Source organism: Eptatretus burgeri, chromosome 18 (genome assembly GCF_056783735.1).
Source record: "Eptatretus burgeri isolate ZD-2024b chromosome 18, Ebu_testis_v1, whole genome shotgun sequence".
Taxonomy (NCBI): domain Eukaryota; kingdom Metazoa; phylum Chordata; class Myxini; order Myxiniformes; family Myxinidae; genus Eptatretus; species Eptatretus burgeri.
The window spans coordinates 1870766-1891152 of record NC_140978.1 but is presented as its reverse complement, the minus strand read 5'-3'; the positions used below and the strand labels follow the sequence as shown (position 1 = coordinate 1891152).

General features: G+C 44.2%; 1 long non-coding RNA gene across 1 annotated transcript in view; it reads left to right on the top strand.

The window, feature by feature from the left end:
• LOC147008463 (uncharacterized) overlaps nucleotides 1-14031 on the top strand; it is a 117148-nt gene extending 103117 nt beyond the window's left edge. Inside the window, exons 4-5 of the long non-coding RNA XR_015053252.1 lie at nucleotides 13493-13611; nucleotides 13833-14031. This is a non-coding gene — a long non-coding RNA (uncharacterized LOC147008463). The remainder of the gene's footprint in view (nucleotides 1-13492; nucleotides 13612-13832) is intronic.
• Nucleotides 14032-20387: the final 6356 nt, after the last annotated feature.

Below are 20387 nucleotides of genomic sequence, written 5' to 3'. Positions count from 1 at the left end.
AAACCAGGCTCAACATGGGCAGCATCTCCCGCTCCGGGTCGCTGGAATCTCCGTGCTCAGGCTGCAAAACTCGACCCGGGGCGTTACCGTGCACGCCATGCACCGAACACCATACCGGCGGTAGGTCTTGACCCGGGACGGAAGGATCGCTTCGCACACTGCCAACTATGACTGTAACGATAGGCGATGACCCTCGGCCCACACACCGTAGACGACCTCGAGTGCTCAGACCGCCGTCCGAGTGATTGCATTGCAACGCTCGCCCACGACCCGCGCCGCAGACCGTGCGCGTGGCCGTGCGTGCCTGGCACATCGCGCTGACCCCCAGACCATCTGCTGTGCCCTGACCATCGAGACCCCGGACATTCTTCAGAGCTCGCGCGACGTCTCACGCCGCGTTCGAGCCGAACCACGTGTCCTCGTTCTTTAGCCGTGGCTCTGCAGAAATCATTCCCCCGATCTGACGTGCCTCAATAAAACGAACACTGAGCGTGGCCGTTGCCCACTCGACGTGGCCGAATCGATTCCGACGAAGGCAGGCACGCGTTCATGCGCCGTGCACCGACCTTCTGCCATGCTCGTGCTGGCGAGACCCTTGGCTCCGTAGCCTGGAACCGCACGGGTTATTTGCCGCCCTGCACACGCCGATCCGAAGATCCTCGTCAGCCAACTGTGGTGTACTGGATAGAAGATGCTTAGCAGGCAGACACGAGCGGGGGAACAGTCGAGCCGGGCTGTGTTGCACAAGCGTGAGCGCGGGCGTACTTTGCCCGCGGCTCTCCTTTATTACGTATTCAGCACACTCACAAGCCGGGCGACTCCAGCATTACTACAATGCCTCAGGCGGCGCGCACACCTTATATCCCTTGCAGACCCGATGACCACGCCGACCCCTCCTCCCGTCATCATGCCCCGCCCTGCATGCCCGCAGGCTACACCACAATAATTACAAATTGACATTCAAGACAAGACATAGGTGATTATATCAATGAAGTACTGTACATATATAAACATGTGTTTCATTGTCTTCGTTAAATTTGACAAAGCTTTAAAATGCAACCTTCACCTCTGAGCAGTCATGCTGAGCACTGCCTTGGGACTTTTGGAGATATACCACATGGTGGAGTACTTTCGAGGTTATTAGAGGAGAGTTGTTTCCGAAACCCAAGCTCATTCCAGACGCTGCAGGGACTGTAATGGCAGACAAAGGAATAGTAGGTGGGAACTCATTCATCATTCCTTACACCTCATGTTCACTATGTGAGTTTGAGTATCGTGTGTTCCTGAACAACTGTAGAACTTGCTGTGAATCCACGTTCCATGCCATCCATCCCATCCCTCCATCTATCCCTTCCAACCATCCCATCCCTCCATTCCTTCCTTCCATCCATTCCATCCCTACCCTCCATCTCTTCGTTTGTCCTCACCCCCCCACCCCCACCCCTCCTTCCTCTCTCTTTTCCCTCTCTTACCCCTCTTCCAACTTTCATGAACTGATAAACAATGGGTGGTTGTGATAAATCTTCACAGGTGGTTGTGCTGTGACTTGGAGGTAATTATGTTGTACTGTGGTGTTTGTGTTGTGCTTTGAGCCCGGACTGTCATGGAGTGTGCGGGTTGGGTAGATGGGCATTTTTTTTGGCAGTCGAGGCTGCTACTGGATTCGATTCTGCGGTTTCAATTTTGTGATTTGTCATGGATTTACAGATTGTGAGGCTTATCACATTTTGGTTGTTCAATGTGTGCTGAAATTAAGTAAAAGCATAAAACACTAACGTCTCGAGGCATTTATAAGCATTGCAAATAGGGTGCGATGGGCTCTCGGGTCTCCTGGTCTGAGTCAGGTTTCAGGATTTGGACTGCAGGGTTGGGTTTGGCAGTGGGTCCAGCTGCTGGAGGGGTGTTTGTTTGTCTGGTTTGCATGTTCTTTTGTACTCTGGGCATCTTTGGGTGATGTGTGACCCCCTCAGAGATCCAGTTCCAGAGTGGGTAAACATGGTGACAGCTGCAGTTTGAGTCACATATCTCAAGGGAAGCCAATGTTGTAATCTCTTTAAAAATGGTACTTCCTGTTCGAAAGTGACGGGTGGTTTTGCTATCCTGTTTAATTGTGCTGTTTTAACGTACCCCATTTCGTTCAAACCTGTACTAATGCTGGCAAATGGCACCATACCACCTCCCCCCCCACCCCCTCCACTTCCCTTCAAGTCATACATACTATGAAGTGCAAGTCCAGAAGTCCAGAACACCCCCTTCCCCTCCCGACTACGCCCTCTTTGCTCCCCCATCCTCTTCACTCCCACCCCCTCCTCACACTCACTATAACTCAGAGAGTATAGTGACGTGTTGTGAAACATTGCTTTCCCTCCCCCTTCACCACTCCCCCCCCCACCCTTTCTTGCTTTCCCATCCTAGCTCCCCTCTTCCTCCTTGCCTTACTTTCCCTCCCTCCTGTCTCTCCCTCCCCTCCCTCCTCACTCTCCCCTATCCTCCCCTCCCCTCCTTGATCCCCATCTCTCTTTCTCTTTCTCTTTCTCTTTCTCTTTCTCTTTCTCTTTCTCTTTCTCTTTCTCTTTCTCTCTCACCCTCTTTCTCTCTCACCCTCTTTCTCTCTCACCCTCTTTCTCTCTCACCCTCTTTCTCTCTCACCCTCTTTCTCTCTCATCCTCTTTCTCTCTCACCCTCTTTCTCTGTCCCTCCCCCCCTTCATATTCCCATCAGCAAAGTGATGCATGGTACTTGCTCGTAAGAAAGAAATAGCAAAATCTAGGAGACAAAAGTATGATGAAAAGAAAATGGAATGTTAGCAAAGTACCTCATTACTGGATGATCAGTTGGTAAACGGAATGCAATGGCTTGATCTTATAATGTTCCTTAACAAATAACACGAAACAACAAAGAACCTTGGTGCAGGAAGAGGGCATTCGGCCCATTCCTGTGTCGTACCAACACCAGGTGCTTGCACCCATCCACACCAGCCACCTTGAAGTCCGGCCAATATCCCTGTACCCAACTATCTCCGATACCTCCAGGTACCTATCTAACTCAAACTTAAACTTATCTACTGCTGCCACTGTCTTTCCAGGAAGACCATTCCATGCATCAGCTCCTCTCTGAGTGAAATATCCCTGCCTTAATACCATCCAAACCCTCCTCTTCTTTACTCTCAGGCTGTGGCTCCTGGTTCTATCACTGTTTATTCTGCTGAACGTTTCTGCACTTATTTTGTCTACACCCTTCATTATCTGGAATAAGGGTAAAGTTACTGATAATTTAATCAGTGAGTCACACCAGTTGTACAGTACAATAGTACATCCTTGGGGAAGCTATAATGAAACCTACGCTGGGATAAAATCTAACAAAATAATAAGGTAATCGGTCTTCAGGGATCATGGGCTTTCTGCATTGATATTTCCTTGATTTTTAACCAGAAAGGATTCATGAGTGTTGGCATTTTTCATGTCTTTGACACTTTTGGCAAATGATGACTTGTGGCTGGAAATATATTATTTTGTTTCTCAATCCCCATTTTGCATTACAGCACTGGAGTCCCAGCTTACCTGGAAGTGCACTGGAGTGCTGTAGTTTGCATAATATAAATTACTCTCAGAGCTATCTATCAGTGGTGTTTTCACTTTTTGCCAAGACCAGCAGGGTCATTCCAAGAGCAGCAACTTTGTCAGCCTACATTTGTAGGCGTTGCAAGATTGACAAAACCCTTCAACATGACATGTCACAGCTTGAGAAATGACCCTCGATCCCAAGCAGTACTCAAATTACTGGCTGTGGAAGCGTTCCAGATAAGGAGAGAACAAGGGATGCTAATAATCTCTCAAGCAATCAATCAATCTATCAAATTGATTTCCTATCAAAATGCTTTACAGTTGATCTCTGGGTTCATTTCAGCTCTCATTGGACAGTAGACCTACCTACAGTAAACAGTAGATTATACCATTGACAACCTTGGAAGAACTCAGCATTAAATGGGATTTAATTAGGATCTTTGAAGAAGCACTCTTTCGCATCTTCAGACACATGTAGGGTTTCTGGGGCACTTTTTCTTACCGAGGGGGCGCAATGTGCAGGATAATCCAATGGCTCATTCTTTCCCGCTCATTTTGCTGACCTCAGACAGATGACGGGCTGAGTCAACCCACCTGATATTACGTTAATGGTGGGAACAGGGGCTCAACCTGAAAACGGTGAGATCTTAAGCCAGCCACCTTAACCTTTAGCCAACACCAGGCTGGGCTCATTCAAGTATGATGAAAAAGTAAACATTAATGTTCAGTATTAACATTGTACAGGAATTTCGTGAAGCCTCACCTGGAATATTATGTTCAGTCGTGGTCCCTACATCTAAGGAAAGATATAGCAGGCCTCGCTTGACTAAGTTAAGAGTTGCGGCTAAAGGAGAGAGGACTTTTTACATTAGAGAGGAGGTGATAACGAGAGAATCTGATAGAGATGTTTAAGATAATGAAGGGTATCTATAATAATAAAAAATCCTGATAGTAAACACTAGAAGAGTTAAGATGGAAGGAGGGCAAGGGCGTTTCACCAACAGAGACTGGAGGTATTACATGGTATAGTCGGTCTCCTTGCAAATGTAGTGACAGTAACAGTAGAGAGGTTTAAAATTAAATTCGATGGGGACATAGATGCATTGGGGACAGAAGGGGTGTGTGGACATTAGCAGGACTAGGTTTGTAGCTCATGTATGAATGGGTTGACTGTGTACATGTGTTGTGGTTGTGATGTCTGCAAGAAGCGAGCTGTCATCCAAAAGTGGATGTGCTGTCAGTGGCTGTTAATTACAACCCTAACAGCTTTAACCCCCTCCGCACAACAGCCAGTGAAATTGAGTAAATAAACCAATCTTTTTAATTAACGTGGTGTTGATATAGCACAGTCATGATGACATAAATGGCCTCCTCCTCCTCCTTTATCAAACTTATTATGTATATCCTTGCCTGTCGCTTGCTTTACCTTATCACTCTGAACTTATTGCACATTCATGACATTTATACCTTCTCTCTGTTTCCTGCCATATCTAGGGAAGACTCTTTCTTCCATGCAATAGCTTCCTGGACTTCCTTGTTCCATCAACATGTTTCTTTGTTCTTCAATTATTCTGTCTTCGTTTCTCTCTCCCCCAAATCTATAATGCCATCGTCTATCTCACTGTGGACTCTATCATCGTCATCCAGCCTTTCTCCTGCATGTCCATTGAGATCTTTCACCAACAATCAATATTTCTCTTTTTGGAATTTCTCCAATTGGGTTATCCAGGGTGAAGACATCGTTGTTTTCCAGCTGTTTCATATTTCATGAATTCATACAAATGTTAACATGTTAATGAATGCTATGTAAACGTTCCATTACATGACGTCATGATGTGGGTTCTTGACGTTCATGTTGCCCCCCCCCCTCCAAAACTCCAGCGTCGGTTTTATAATTCAGGCAGAAAATGCCATGACGAAATATCGCGTATTCCTTCTGCAGTCTGCGGAAACCGTCCGTGGATCAGGTACTTCATGAGAAGGGATGTTCTTACCGGCCTTCGGGGGGAAGCTGTGTGACGTCTCGGGACTTATTAAAGGCGTTTCAGATGTTCGTTTGTCCTGATAATTATCGTGTCACCTATGAACTATTATTAGTAAACTATTTTGGAATTGTCCTAAGTTGGGGTCTTTAACTTGCTCAAAAGTGTTTAAAATTATTAAAGAGGGAATCAATCTGTGCAATGGCTGGCCTTGCGTTGGGGGAAGGGGTTTCCTGAAAACGGTTGTGCAGTGCATTGCATGAAGGCCTTTTCAAAATGACGTTCATGACGTCATTTCAAAAGGATCGTCTTGGGTTGTGCTACTACTGGGTGGAGAGGATAGGGTTAGTGGAGGTTGTGGAGTAGGGGTGGATTTGGGGGGAGTTTGGTGGTGGGGAGGGGATGGTAAAGTGTACATTTGGGAAACGGAGCCATCATTCAGGCAAATCTGTCACCTCCACCCCCCTCTAAAAAAAAATTGGCTCGTACATCCAAGTGACCAGCATATTAACAACAAAACAAGAATTCATTAAATATCACTTCTTTCGAGGGATGCCACATATTTTTACACATCTGAAAAAGCAAAAGCTCATTTCTCATGCCTCCATTTATATTGCTGTGGCCCAGGGTTCGAGGTGTGCCACGAGGGGAAGCACTGGAGTTCTTCCTGAACTCCCCAGTCCTGAGAGCCACCAGTTACATAACTCTGCAGCCCGGTGGTTTGTTAAGCAAACACAAACACCGATTGGTACCATCAATCGTGGAAGGGTGTCACTACTTCATGTGGTTACCTTACCTTTGGACGGCCACACCAAGTGAGTTCCCTTCCCTCAATGAACACCTAGATTACTGTCGAGTGATGAATTGAGTGTGCACTGGCTTACGAGCAAATCATGTGGGGTATAAGTTCCCAGATAACGCTATGTATGGACGACGCTGGATCGATTCAGGAAAGATGACGAACTGGGTACATTTACAATAACAAATAATTAATTCCCAGTAATGGTGAGGAAAGCTATGTGGCACAATAAGCAAGAGATTTAATGAATGAAAATCCATACAGCAGAGAAAACGAGGATTGGTGAGGTGTGGCAAAAGAAATGCAATTATTTACAAACACAAGAGACACAGTCCAGAGTTACCCCAATTCTAAAAACTTCTCCAATCTTAATTATACTAACAAATCAGGCGCCATCAGAATCATTCCCTGAGGAAATTATAAAGTCCAGACAGAGGGAGAGAAAGTACGAGGCGTTGGCGACCTCTTTTTACCGGGCGAGGTCGACGGACCAACACAAACCCAGCTGCTGAGGAGGGGGACGAGGGGAGGAAAACTGAGGGTGTCTGGTACGTGGTCGAAAGGAGGCACGGTGAGGAGTGCGGAGATATGAAGGTGAACTGCGGAGAGGCAGATTCAAAGATGTGGATCAAGGGGGTTGGAAACAAAGCAAACAACGTGTGATAAGAACGTCCTAAAGTGAAGAATAAAATGGTCTGTACGTGTAAATGCTGAGGTTTACCTAAACTACACCTGGTCTGGAATCTGGCTTTCCCACTTGTTCCACACTCCACTCCATGGGCTCCGTTCTGCTTGCCTCACCCGCTCTGTCAAGCTCCATTGTTCACTGCACCGTGACCTCAAAAATGCACAGCCAGAAAACCATGATCTTCTTTGTAATCCGCTGGTGGGGGCGGTGCTTGGGAGTGAATCAGGTGACGTGCAGGGTGTTTTACAGCACCCTCAGTCATATATGGATGATTACCCCGGCACGAGCTCCACCTATGCGATGATTCGGCAGCAGAAATGGTTTCAGTTGCTCCACTCTGCCATGTGATCCATCTCTGAGACGAACATGGCGCTGGGTATTTGTTTGTGCTCTCCAGTCATGAACATGTGCTGGACACCCAATGATGGCCGTAATTGAGCGGAGTGCAAGGGTTATCCACACGTCGTCGAACAGTCTTGTGCATGCTCGTGCCCCAAGTTAGACGCTAGAGCGTCCAAAACTCGAGTATCTACTATGGTGCGTCGGGCTCCCCTGTCTCCTGCCAGTCCAGATGGAGGTGGTGAACATTGGTGGTGATGGTGGTTGAGCAATAGCATTGGCTGTGTAGCATAGCGGTTATAGTGTGGTGATTTGTGATAGAGGTTGTTGGTCATTCATTGTAGCCGTTAATGGTGAAGGTAAGCAAGCTTGGGTTGTGGTCCAGGGGTGTGGTGATTTTTATAAAGGCCTTGGGGTTTGAGTCTGAAGTCTGGGATAATGGCACGCAATTTGAATGAGAAATGGTGCACGTATGCAAATGACGTGCCCTTGCTGCTGTTGTCTTTGGTGTGCAGGTATGCGTGAAGGAAGGTGAGGTTCATGCGTGCAGCAAAGCAAAATAATGTAAATAATCAAAGATGGGTAAAGAATGGAAAGAAAATCACTGCCTAAAGCCCTCACAATGCATATTGTCCCATGAACCCACTCCACATAAGGGAAGGGCTATCTAAAACGAATACTAATGAAATGACTGTCTCAGGAACCGCCGTATGTTGTGTGCCATTGCCTCGGGGGAGTTCCAGTTTTGCAGAACCGCAACAATATGAAATGTGTATTCTGTATATATAATAAAAAATGGCTTTTGGGTTTTTTATTTTGGCAAAAATTAATATTTTTCATGAATGGTAAAAGCTGATTAAAAAAAATAAATAACTAGAAAGCATCTGAAAATGCAAAGCCCGTCCTTCTTCTTCTTCTTCTTCTTCCCTTTTGATTTGATTATTAATTTGTCTTCTCCATATTCTCATCATAAAGCTTTTTTGAAAATTTGATCACAAAAGCTCAAATGGTAAAAAAAAAAAAAAAGTCATGGCCCAGACACACAGATTGCAAAACCTCGTGTCCCGCTGTGTGGGGGACGGGCTAACAAACGAATCATGAAAATCCACCGTTTTGTCATAATCCATCCATAACTTTTTGAGATATCATGTTGGACATCGTTTTTTGGCCTCATCTCTCAATGGTGAAGAATAACTCGGAATTAAAAAAAATTGTAGTGTCTGGATCTGGATCTGGATCTTCACCAAAATCTGATCAGTTGGTCCTTGTCACAAACCCCAGCAGCCCACCAAATTGCATTCGAATCAGTCCACAGCTTTTTTTAAATATCCTGCACACAAACAGACAGATATTGGGCTGAAAACATAACCTCCATCCATAATTACTATTGTGAAGAACGAAATGCTGTTTGGCCCAAGAGTAAGAGTCCATCTGAACCTCTGACTGATGATGCAGTTTAACCAATGTTCAAATTGCGTGTCGCATAATATGTGTTTGACCATTGTCTACTTGCATCCATGTAATCTTCTTCTTCCATGTAAAAGCTGCATGATGTTTGTATGTAATGTGTACCAATTCCTCCACGAACCTTCAATCAGGGTGTTTTTGTTTTGTTTATTTACTTGCTGACACAGAACAATCCTCTGTTTCTGACATTTAAGATGAGTTTGAACAGACTGAAGAAGTTGGTTCCATAAGTGGTAGAAAAGAGGAACAACCAAGGGTGGGGAAGCAGTGTGCCAACTGTTTGTGTGATCGGATATTGTCAGAAATCTTGGTAGTCACACACAACCTGAAGTCCAGTTGACCTTCTCAGCTGTTCGTGTTATTTCCCGAGGTCATAAGGAACTTCTGCCCTTTTTGACCCATGAGGAAGAAACCAAGCTATATATGCACTTCCCAGTGATCCTTGTCACCACTTTTACTTTACAGAATTCAACCTCTACCACTTTCATAATCAGTCACCATGCCAATTGCTTGGGATATCGTCTGTCTTCAACAAGCCACAGCACTGCAGCAAAGTCGGCCTACTTCTGCGATTCCAAGGGGTCTGACTCGATCTGTGAAGTTTATGATTGGAATTTCTGCCAATGGGCCAGGATTCCTAGATTTCCCCTTCCTCTTATAGCTGTGTGTGAGAACTTATATCCAGCTTGATCATCTCTAGTGTCCTCAACACTCTTGCCCCCCCCACCCTAATCTCATTCCTTATGTCCATTCTTCCTCCAAGTGTCCCCCCACCTTCTGTTGGTGTGTCATCATCCCCCCCCCACCCCATTCTCCATGATGTTCTCCTCTCTGTTATGTCGTGATCCATTCTGTTTTAGCTCTTATATGAGCCTCGTCTTCGGATACAAAAAATATAGAAGGAATATCCTCCTTTCTGGACTGATAATAACTAACCTTGTTTTATCCTCCCATTGAGAGTGATCACATGGAGAAGACAGTCTTGTTCAGCACAGCAGCTGATTGCAATGAGCAGGCAACCAATGAGCTTCGTATAGCATTCTCTGTGCCTCTCTTATTTTATACGAGCAAACCCAACCCGTCGCTTAGCTGATGGAAATATTAAGAGGGGCAGGAGGGAGGGGACGGGGGGTGAGGATGGGTTGAGGAAGGTGGAGCGAGGAATGGGTGTTAGAGTGACTCCTCACCACACATCGCTATGCACTCCGGGAGTGGGGTGGGAGCGAGAAGGATGGGGGAGAGAGGGAGTTGTAGGGAGAGAAAAGGGGGTGCTCTGGACTTGATTTTGGTCGGGGTCTAAAGGGGGGAGGGGTTTTCGACTTGCATTTGGTAGTATAGGGGGATGTGAGGGGAAAGCAAGGGCGATGGTCCCATTCTGCCGGCATCAGTACAGGATTGAGCAAAATGAGGTATGTTTAAATGGCACGTTCAAATGGGTCGTACTAAACAATGTCGAGACGCCGCCTGGAGACATTTGTGGGGGGGTGGGGGGTAGAGGGGGTACGGCTTTGGGAGGAGGTAAATGTGAGCGAAGGGAAGGGAAGGAAAGTCGTTTTCCTTCAATCATGGAAAAAAACATGCCAGTGTACGTGCCTTTATTTAATTTCCACACAGGCGATAAGCTCTGGAATCTCTTAGCCTGGGCCGAATTGCAGAATTTATCCTAGTTGCTGTTCCGACTGCAAGAAAAGCATTCATTTGTCCATTTCGCACATTCTTTGACACGCCTTCCTCTCCTTGGCCTCCGAAGAGTTGTATGGTGGTTGAGCGGTTTTTGGAGGAGTATAGCTTGAGGGGAGGGGAAGGGAAGTCAACATGAGGGGAGGAGAAGGAAAGTCAGTGTGAGGGGAAGGGAAAGGAAGTCAGCATGAGGGGAGGGGAAGGGAAGTTAGTGTGAGGGGAGGAGAAGGAAAGTCAGCGTGAGGGGAGGGGAAGGGAAGTCAGCATGAGGGGAGGGGAAGTCAGCATGAGGGGAGGGGAGGGGAAGTCAGCATGAGGGGAGGGGAAGGGAAGTTAGTTTGAGGGGAGGGGAAGGGAAGTCAATGTGATGGGAGGGGAAGTGAAGGCAGAATGAGGGGAAGGGAAGGCAGCATGAGTGGAAGGGGAGTGGGAGGGAAGGCAGCGTAACGGGGTGATAAAATGTGACCAAAAGGCATCGTTTTCTTTTTATCCCCCATGTTTAATATATAACCGAGCTGAGTATTTAAAAACGAGAAGGCCACTCAGTTGAGTGCATACCTCTGCTGCGTAATGCCTGATCCATGAGAACTTATTGGGCCCAATCAATACATTTTTGAAACATCAGGCTATGTATTGTTTTTGGCCCAATCTCTCAATGGTGAAGAATAACTTTAAAATTATAGTAGTCGGATCCTTATTCAGATCTTCACCAAAATTTAATCAATTCTTCCTTGTCACAAACCAAACATGTCCACCAAGTTTCGTCCGAATCCGTCAACAACTTTTTGAAATATCGTTCCGTATATATATATATATATATATATATATATATATATATATATATATATATATATATATATATATATATATATATATATATATATATATATATATATAATTTTTGGCCCATCTCTCAACGGTGAAGAATCACTTTAAAATTCTACTAGTCGGATCCGGATTCAGATCTTCACCAAAATTTAATCAATTCTTCCTTGTCACACACCCAACCTGTCCACAAAATTTCATCTGGAACAAACAAACAAACAGACAGAAAGGTGAAAACCTAACCTCCTTCACCTTCAGTGGCGGAGGTAATTAAATCCATGTTATCTACCTGGCAAAGGCTTGCACGCATGCTCGAACATGCAGCGAGCTTTGCACCCCTTCGGCTCACTCCGAATCAGATTCATATATGCCGAACCGAAATGACCCTACAGAGAACCGAGCCGCGGTATCGCCATGGAAGCTTATCGAGATCAAAGCTTGTAGAGAGCTCGCCAAGTGGCTCAAACACTCAAGGAAGCACTCTAACAAAATGCTCTGAAGTTCCACTTTCTACATATTCCTTCATCTTTTCTTCACTCTATATAATTGTCTGAACAGTAGAAAAAGTTAAGTTTAATGCTTTCTTAAATAAATACGCTTGGTGATAAAAAAAAAAATAATAATCACTAATTTGTTAACATTTTCAGATTTCACTCCAGATTTCAACGCTCATTTAGTCCGTGAGATGCGATTCTAAAATCAGATATAATATCCTGATTATATACTTAACTAGCCCATGAGAGTATATCGTGTTTCCAAGGCAAGGCATGTTGGAATAAGCCTTTAATTATCTTCAAGAAGTGGTGTTTAAATTTACCCAAGCATCCAATTTTCATCCATGCATTCGTTTATGTGAGCGAAGAAAGTGAAAGAAAAGAACTGAGCGCTTTATCATGAGGAAACCGTTGCAGCCTGTTCCAAGTGAAGGCATTGTTTAGCAGGCCAAAAAAAAAATAAAATGTTAATTTAGACTCCTGCAAGGGACAACGAGAAGACTGAGGATGATGCCTTGATAAATGATAATTAAATAAGGCCATTAATTATCTTCAAAAGTGGTGTTTAAATTAACTCAAACACCCAATTCTCATTCATACACTCCGTTGGAGTTCCCTGAGGAGCCGTGCAAAGTTTGGGGCCACTAGATTTTGGAGTTATGGAGGAGGCACACACACACTGACACACAACACACACACACTCGCACTCACTGACATTTATTAGTATAGATTTCCAGATTCTCCCACTTTCTATTTTATATTTCCAGGATCCTTGCTTTAGCATCCACTCAACACTGCAGTGCAAATTACTCATTCTCAAATTTCAAACTCAAAACCTCTGGAATGACAAATAACTTTGCCACCAACGAGTTGTACTAGTTGGGCAACTTAGTCATATATATCATAACAATTGTGCATTTTGTGAGGAAAGCACCAAATTTGGCACACTAGTAGCCGATCATATTATGAACAGATTTGGATATTGAACCATCTCAAATTCAGCCGCTGATGGCTGTGGCAGCCATTTTCCACTGCCATCAAAAATTTTGAGATGGCCCAATATCCAAATCTGTTCATAATATGATAGGCTACTAGTGTGCCAAATTTGGTGCTTTCCTCACAAAATGCACAATTGTTTTTCTATATTTAGCTAAGTTGCCCCACTATACTGGAAGCTGCACCCGTTATAATAATATTAGCTGGTGTACACCAAATAGCATTGCTGTGACAAGGAGCGAGCAGAGCAAACAAATTTACGTCATACAGACTATAAGTTGCTAAATTATTCAGCCAGGGCTACCAGGAAATGAGCTGTCTGAATCCAAGACTGTCGCCCATCTGACAAACCATATGTGTACGTGTGCGTATGTGCGTGCACAATTGTTCTAATTATTATTATCTATTTCGTTTTTATCCAAACAATATTCAATTCGTTTTTCCTTCCTTAAACTTCACCTGTTGATGGTGTTTTTTTTTTTTATTAAACCACAGATAAAATGTCCATCTTTCACAGGCAGGGTAATTACCTCCGCCACCAAAGGTGGACAGAGATTATGTTTTCACTCCTGTCTGAAATCAAAGATTTGCAAGTATATTGGTTGATTTTGTCTGTGATTCGGTCTGTTTGTCTTTGTCTGCATATCAATCACCTACAGGTCACAATTTTTAACCGATCTTCAAGAAACTTCACCAAATAGTGGAGTTGGTCATAAGCAAGAAGCCTATTGATCTTGAGATCAAAAAGGTCAACATCGGCCAAAGGTCAGCAACTTCGGTGAGATTTCTAAAATCCTCAATTTTCATCCCATTGAGTTGAAATTTGAACAGCACTGAATTCAACCATCAGTTATTTTTGAGGTGAAAAGGTCAACATTGGCCTAGTTTCTAAAGTCATCAATTTTCACATGATTGTCTTGAAATGTGAAGAGGATTTGCATATTTACCCTCGCCAAAGGAGAGGGTATTGCATTTGGGTCTGTTTGTTTGTCCGCACAGAACTTTCGTGTTTTTCTCGGCAACTGCTTGTCGGATTGAGAAGAAATTTTCAACATTGGTGTGACTTTTCATGTGAAATGTTGTAATGATAATTATGATGTCATAGGTCAGGTGGTGTGGCAACGGAAAAACTTTCGACCTCTGTATCTCTGAAACTGCACCAAGAAAAAATTTAAACTTGATTCACAGCAATTACACCTCATGGGGAATGAATATGAATTTTTTCATGACGTCATAGATGCGTTCGTTATGACGTCATTGCATATGTAGAACGCCACATTCGATAAGAATGAAAAATTTTGAGGGTCGTTTAACGATAAAATGGCCCACATTAAAAAAAAATTGATGATATCATTGGTCACGTGATTTGGCAGCCATATTGTTAAAGAAATAAAAATTAAAAAATCTACAAAAATCTTATTATCTGAAATTGCTGAACAGATTGAAACGAAACTTTACACATATGACCACCTGCCCATGACGAACAAAAGGTTCACACATATGATGTCATCGGTTACATGGTTTAGCAGCCATATTGGATTTACCCTAAAACCTATAAAAATACACCACCCAAAAGAAGTCCTGGTGAGGGTCTGCAATCTCTGATTGCTCTTTTTTTTTGTTGGTCATTGAATTGAACCACCAATTATATTTAAGGTTAAATTTGTTTTTGGGATTTTGCGAGTATCGTGCTCGACATGATGTCTTTCTTGTTTGTTTGTCTATCAGTCTGTGAACAGGATATCTCAAAATGTTGTGGACAGATTCGGACAAGATTTGGTGGGCATACTGGTTGTGTGACAAGGATGAAAGGATTATAATTTTGTGAAGATCCGGATCCGGATGCTGTAACTTTTTTTAAAGTGATTCTTCACCATTGAGTGATTGGGCTAAAAACGATATAGAGCACGATATCTCAAAAAGTTGTGAATGGATTCGGATGAAACATTGTGGACAGGTTGGGTGTGTGACAAGGACGAATTGATTCAATTTTGGTGAAGATTCGAATCTGGATCTGGATACAAGAATTTTTGAATGGTTGCAAGTGATTCTTCAACATTGAGAAATACGGTAAAAACCTATATACAGCACGATATCTCAAAATGTTGTGGATGGATTATGACAAAACTTTGTGGATGAGTTGGTTAGATGACAAGAAGAAGCAATGATATTTTGGTTCAGGCTGGATATATTGACCAATCAGTAGGATAGAAATTGTGAAGTGTTCAGCTTGACAGATATGCGCTCTACTGAGTGTCATTCTCGTTCATCAATATGTGTGCTGTCCCTCGGTGGACGTCAAACTGGCATCGCATCTGTCGACATTAGTTGATGGACGTTAAAAATCCCACAGTATCCTTCGTGAAGAATAGGTGAGCTGTTTCCAGCACCCTGGCCAAATTCCAAATTCCTGCCCAAACTACTGCTGGGAGAGGGATGGCAAACCCCACAGCATGACCCCAGGCCGAGAAACTACTTCTGCGCAACCAACACTCTGTAACAGAGTATGGTCCAACAGATCTGGAAAATGTCCAGCATGAGTAACACAAAAAGATCAAAAAATAAAATATGTAAGCAACAAGATGTTAACATGGCGTGGAAATGATTTATCTTCAGCCTGGAATGTGTTTGTGGGTCGAGAAGCTGCGACGTGATTGAGGACTTTCGATATATGGGTGATTTGACCAAGCATTGATCGCAGATATATGGAGGGGTGCAAACAAAAACAAATAAAAGTGCAATCAATGATGAGCCATCTGATTGACTGATTGCTCATGTGCATTGTAAAGTTTGAAGGCCACATTTGTCTTGTTTTCTTTTGACTCTCAGTTTGTTTATACTACATGTTAGCATGCAGAGTGGTGTCCCAGTATGGAGCGTGCGCATTGTTACGGCCACGGGTACCGAGTGTATTATGAGGGGGTTTGATCACCGTTTGTCCTCGGAAGAGCCGGACCTGGGGCCACCGCTCACGATTAACTTCGTGGTACGCTGGGTTGCTTTAGAACCACGAACGCCAATCAGTTAAACACAAGTTCCAGTGTCCACTGTCTAATTTTGCCGTTTGATTAGATCTTAATTAGGGTGCCCGAGCATTTAACCGCTGGTGCGTACCAACTATTGCAGGTCAATTTGGGTGGTAATTACCTCCCAGTCTGTCTTGGTCCGGACAATGCTGGAGCAATGGTAGGAAAGGACAAGCACGGACAGGTTCGAATGTCAACAAAGAAATTTATTAACAAGGAAAAAATTTTTAAAATTACTTTTTATTTCCGTGTGGCAAAAATAAGGTAATTCAAATCAATCAAAATCATCACAAGCAAATAAACAATTAACCAGGTTTTGATATAAAGACACAAAGAGCAGATACTTATCACGATGCGTTACTGAACAATTAAACACGAGACAAGGGTACCCAGCAGATCATTCGGGGGGGGGGGGCGAGAAATCCAGTCTCACTCACCAAATCGAGGTCATCATCTGTCAAATAAAACGACCGGAAATGTGTGAGTGTGCCTCGTCCGACGCCAGCGCCCAGCCTTGCCGTGCACACACTCGCGAACGGGCTTGAACGCCAATCGACGTAACCCCATAAAATCAGGTACACCCAGAGCAGGTCTCGAGCAGAACCATCGTCAACGGTCTGAGCGTCACCCAGCACCAGGAGCCACAACCGACGGACATCTGTTAGGAGCTGTGAGAAACTGTAAGGCTGCAAGGCCGTCGCCAACTGTCTCCAGCTGAAGCAACCTTCTGACTGGAAATCCACGAAACAACCGCCTGACTGGAAATCGACGAAGCAACTGTCTGACTGGAAATCAACGAAACAACTGTCTGACTGGAAATCAACGAAACAACTGTCTGAATGGAAATCGACGAAACAACCGTTTGACTGGAAATCGACGAAACAACCGCCTGACTGGAAATCGACGAAACAACTGTCTGACTGGAAATCAACGAAACAACCGCCTGACTGGAAATCGATGAAGCAACCGTTTGACTGGAAACCGACGAAGCAACCGCCTGACTGGAAATCGATGAAGCAACCGCCTGACTGGAAATCGACGAAACAACTGTCTGACTGGAAATCGACGAAACAACCGCCTGACTGGAAATCGATGAAACAACCGCCTGACTGGAAATCGATGAAACAACTGTCTGAATGGAAATCGACGAAACAACCGTTTGACTGGAAATCGACGAAACAACCGCCTGACTGGAAATCAACGAAACAACTGTCTGAATGGAAATCGACGAAACAACCGCCTGACTGGAAATCGACGAAACAACCGCCTGACTGGAAATCGACGAAACAACTGTCTGACTGGAAATCGACGAAACAACCGCCTGACTGGAAATCGACGAAACAACCGCCTGACTGGAAATCGATGAAGCAACCGTTTGACTGGAAATCGACGAAGCAACCGCCTGACTGGAAATCGACGAAACAACCGCCTGACTGGAAATCGATGAAGCAACCGTTTGACTGGAAATCGACGAAGCAACCGCCTGGCTGGAAACCGACGAAGCAACCGCCTGGCTGGAAACCGACGAAGCAACCGCCTGACTGGAAATCGACGAAACAGCTGTCTGGCTGGAAATTGACAAAACTAGCCGTTTGACTGACTGACTGTTGCAAAACTCTCAAAGCCATCACCAACTGACTGAAAATAGCAGACCTCTCATCCTCTTTTGAAGGTGACCCATCTGGGCGGAGCCTCCAGCAGACTCCAGCCAAATCCACCCCGCCCTTTCACACATCGTTCCCCGTGAAAACCCGCCTGTCCCGCAATCATTCCAGGCCAACGACGCCATGCCCGTGGTGCTGGACGAACGGCAGAAAGCAGCGATTTGCCGGAATTACCGAGCGAAAATGTGAAGCGCTCATAAAACGTCAACAATTATCACCTCCATGTTCAGCCTGATATGAAAAAGAGCCAGTTAGCGTCCATAGGGACGCCGAACGGAGTGTCAAACGTCGATGGAAAAAGGCAGGTCGAGGTGGGTGAGCCTCCGTTGAGCTAACCGCTATCTCACGTGCATGAATGTGTCTGTCGTAAAGAGAAAAAGGAGTTTTCCATAAGAGAGGGAATCTATTGTTTACCCTTCTCAACGCATCACATTTAGAATCCCACTAGACATGGGGGATAGGTCTGTCCTGGACATGCATTGAGGGTAATAACTGCCTGAGTACCTAGATGTTTGTATGCATTTGGCGGATCGGATTCTGAAATCCGTAACAGTATTATACTTAACTTAGACCTGCAAACCTCATGCACAGACAATTTCCATGATGGGGTGCCTTCGGCCTTACTTAATAGAGTGGTGTTGGGCATCCTTAGCTAAGTACAGGGCCCGGCCTCAAACAACTCTGAGGGCCTCAACACCACCTTTATTGCACTCTTCCCTTCTTCTTGTTCTTCTTTCGGCTTCTCCTGTTAGGGGTCGCCACAGCAGATCATCCGTATGATCCGCATAGTGATTTGGCACATGTTTTACGCCGGATGCCCTTCCTGACGCAACCCTGGTCGCCTCTTACGACACAGGGATATGGTCACCACCTTTATTGCGCATTCCATTATATTTGCATGAACAATGTAATGTATGGTTGAACTTGCTGGCACTGCCTTTCCAGGGAGGTAGTGGCAGCAAATATAGTACACAGATTTAACTGGAATTATCTATTCTGTACTATAATAGAGCTAAGTGTTTGTTATCTCCTCTTAGACGAAGTGTAAACGGTCCATGAAACTCTGCCATATTGCACTTGGCATACATGACTGGCTCGCTATACTTTTTAGCTCGCCATCATGAGCGAATGAGCAAAAATTAAGGGGGGTTAAAAGTTGAAGCCGAGGTCGCCTAGTATTAGCTATGCAGCCCAAGGTACATCACCGAACCTGATTGGTCCATTGCTATCACGTGCCTACCACAGAACAGACCACCACCACCACCTCTGCCAACCATCCATAGGACAGGTAATCGACTAGTATAGGTAACTAGAAGCATTACGGAGAAATATAGGGCCACATGGACATTGGCTAACACCTACCGGTTATTGTCCCGAGTGACTGGTGTTGCCGTACATGTGACAGCGGTACATGTGACAGCCGTACATGTGTATTGTATAGTGAATGTGAATCTATGACGGGGTCGCATTAAAAGGCGAATGTGCTGTTGGTGTTTGTTCATTCCCTACCCTACAAGACAATCACTAAATTAATAATAAATTACTTTATTTGTTGATATGTTCGTGGGAATCATCTCAGCAGCCTTTTTTGAATGTTTTGCATGACGTACTTCACGTATAATGGAAATTGTTATTTTGAGCTCACTAAAAAACAACTTGTGAGAGGATGATGAACTTGTGAGATTACAGGGATTCAGTAAGCATTAGACGAAAATTAAGTAATTACGTGTGGAGTATGAACCTTTGTTGACATCAGTACCAGCGAGCAATGTGAATGATCTGGACATTTGTCTATTTGCTGTTTTGGGGTCCATGACAAATTAAAGTGTTCGACAAAAGGTGTTATCTGCTCTCCAATGTCTTGGCTGCAAATACATGATGATGTGTGCTGCATGTCCTGGACACAAGCTCAGCTCAATGCTGAATGGACAAAGAGAATGCTACTACACTGAGTGGTTTTGTTGGGCATTCTGGCTTCGTCGGTAACTAAAAACTACACTATGTGACATTTGCATCAGTTCATGGATGTTGTAATGTTGTATTTTTGACACAGACTGTATTGCTCAGCATTTTTCTTTCCAATATTGTTCTTTTGATTTGCAGTTTAGAATGGAGTTTGTTCTGCTTTATTTTTTTAAGATTTTCTGAGTATAGTTTGTGTTTTTCATGCTTTCTCATGTGATGCTCATTCACACCCGATTGAATTATAATCAAATGTGGGCTCTCACCAGTTATAATTCAACAATTTGAATGGAGATATACGTAACCCTCACCGATTGGATCACTATTTGAACAGATTTTAAGAGGCCAAGTGTTTTTTGTTTTTTTTTGTAACTTGGAGCATTCACTTCAACTGCTTTGTGTATGGCAAAACAATTGACATCTGCGTTCATTACCCCACACATGTGAAGCGAAAAGTGGGGTAAAGCAATTGGTTCACGTCTGTCTGTCTGTCTGTCTGTCTGTCTGTCTGTCTGTCTGCTCTCGACAAATGCCAGTTTATGATTGAGGAACAACTTGATTTAAGTTGATTGTTATATTCTGAACACGAATCGGAAAACAAACCTGAAGTTTAGCAGACCTACTTTGGCTCTGAATTTGTTCCGATCACGCATACGTAGAGAGGAGTGAGATACTTGTTTTACTCCATCTACCTGTCTGGCAGTCAAACAAAATTGAAAATGAAAACAATTTAAATATTTCTAGAGAACATTGTACTTTACGGTAATTCTACATATCGACGGTCCCCTGTGCCAGTGCGCATGCGCAGCCTGACCCGGAGCCAGGGATGTTGTGGGTGTTTCAACCTGTTCAATACTTGTTTGATTATTGTCGTTCCACGCTAATAAAGTGGTCGAACAAAT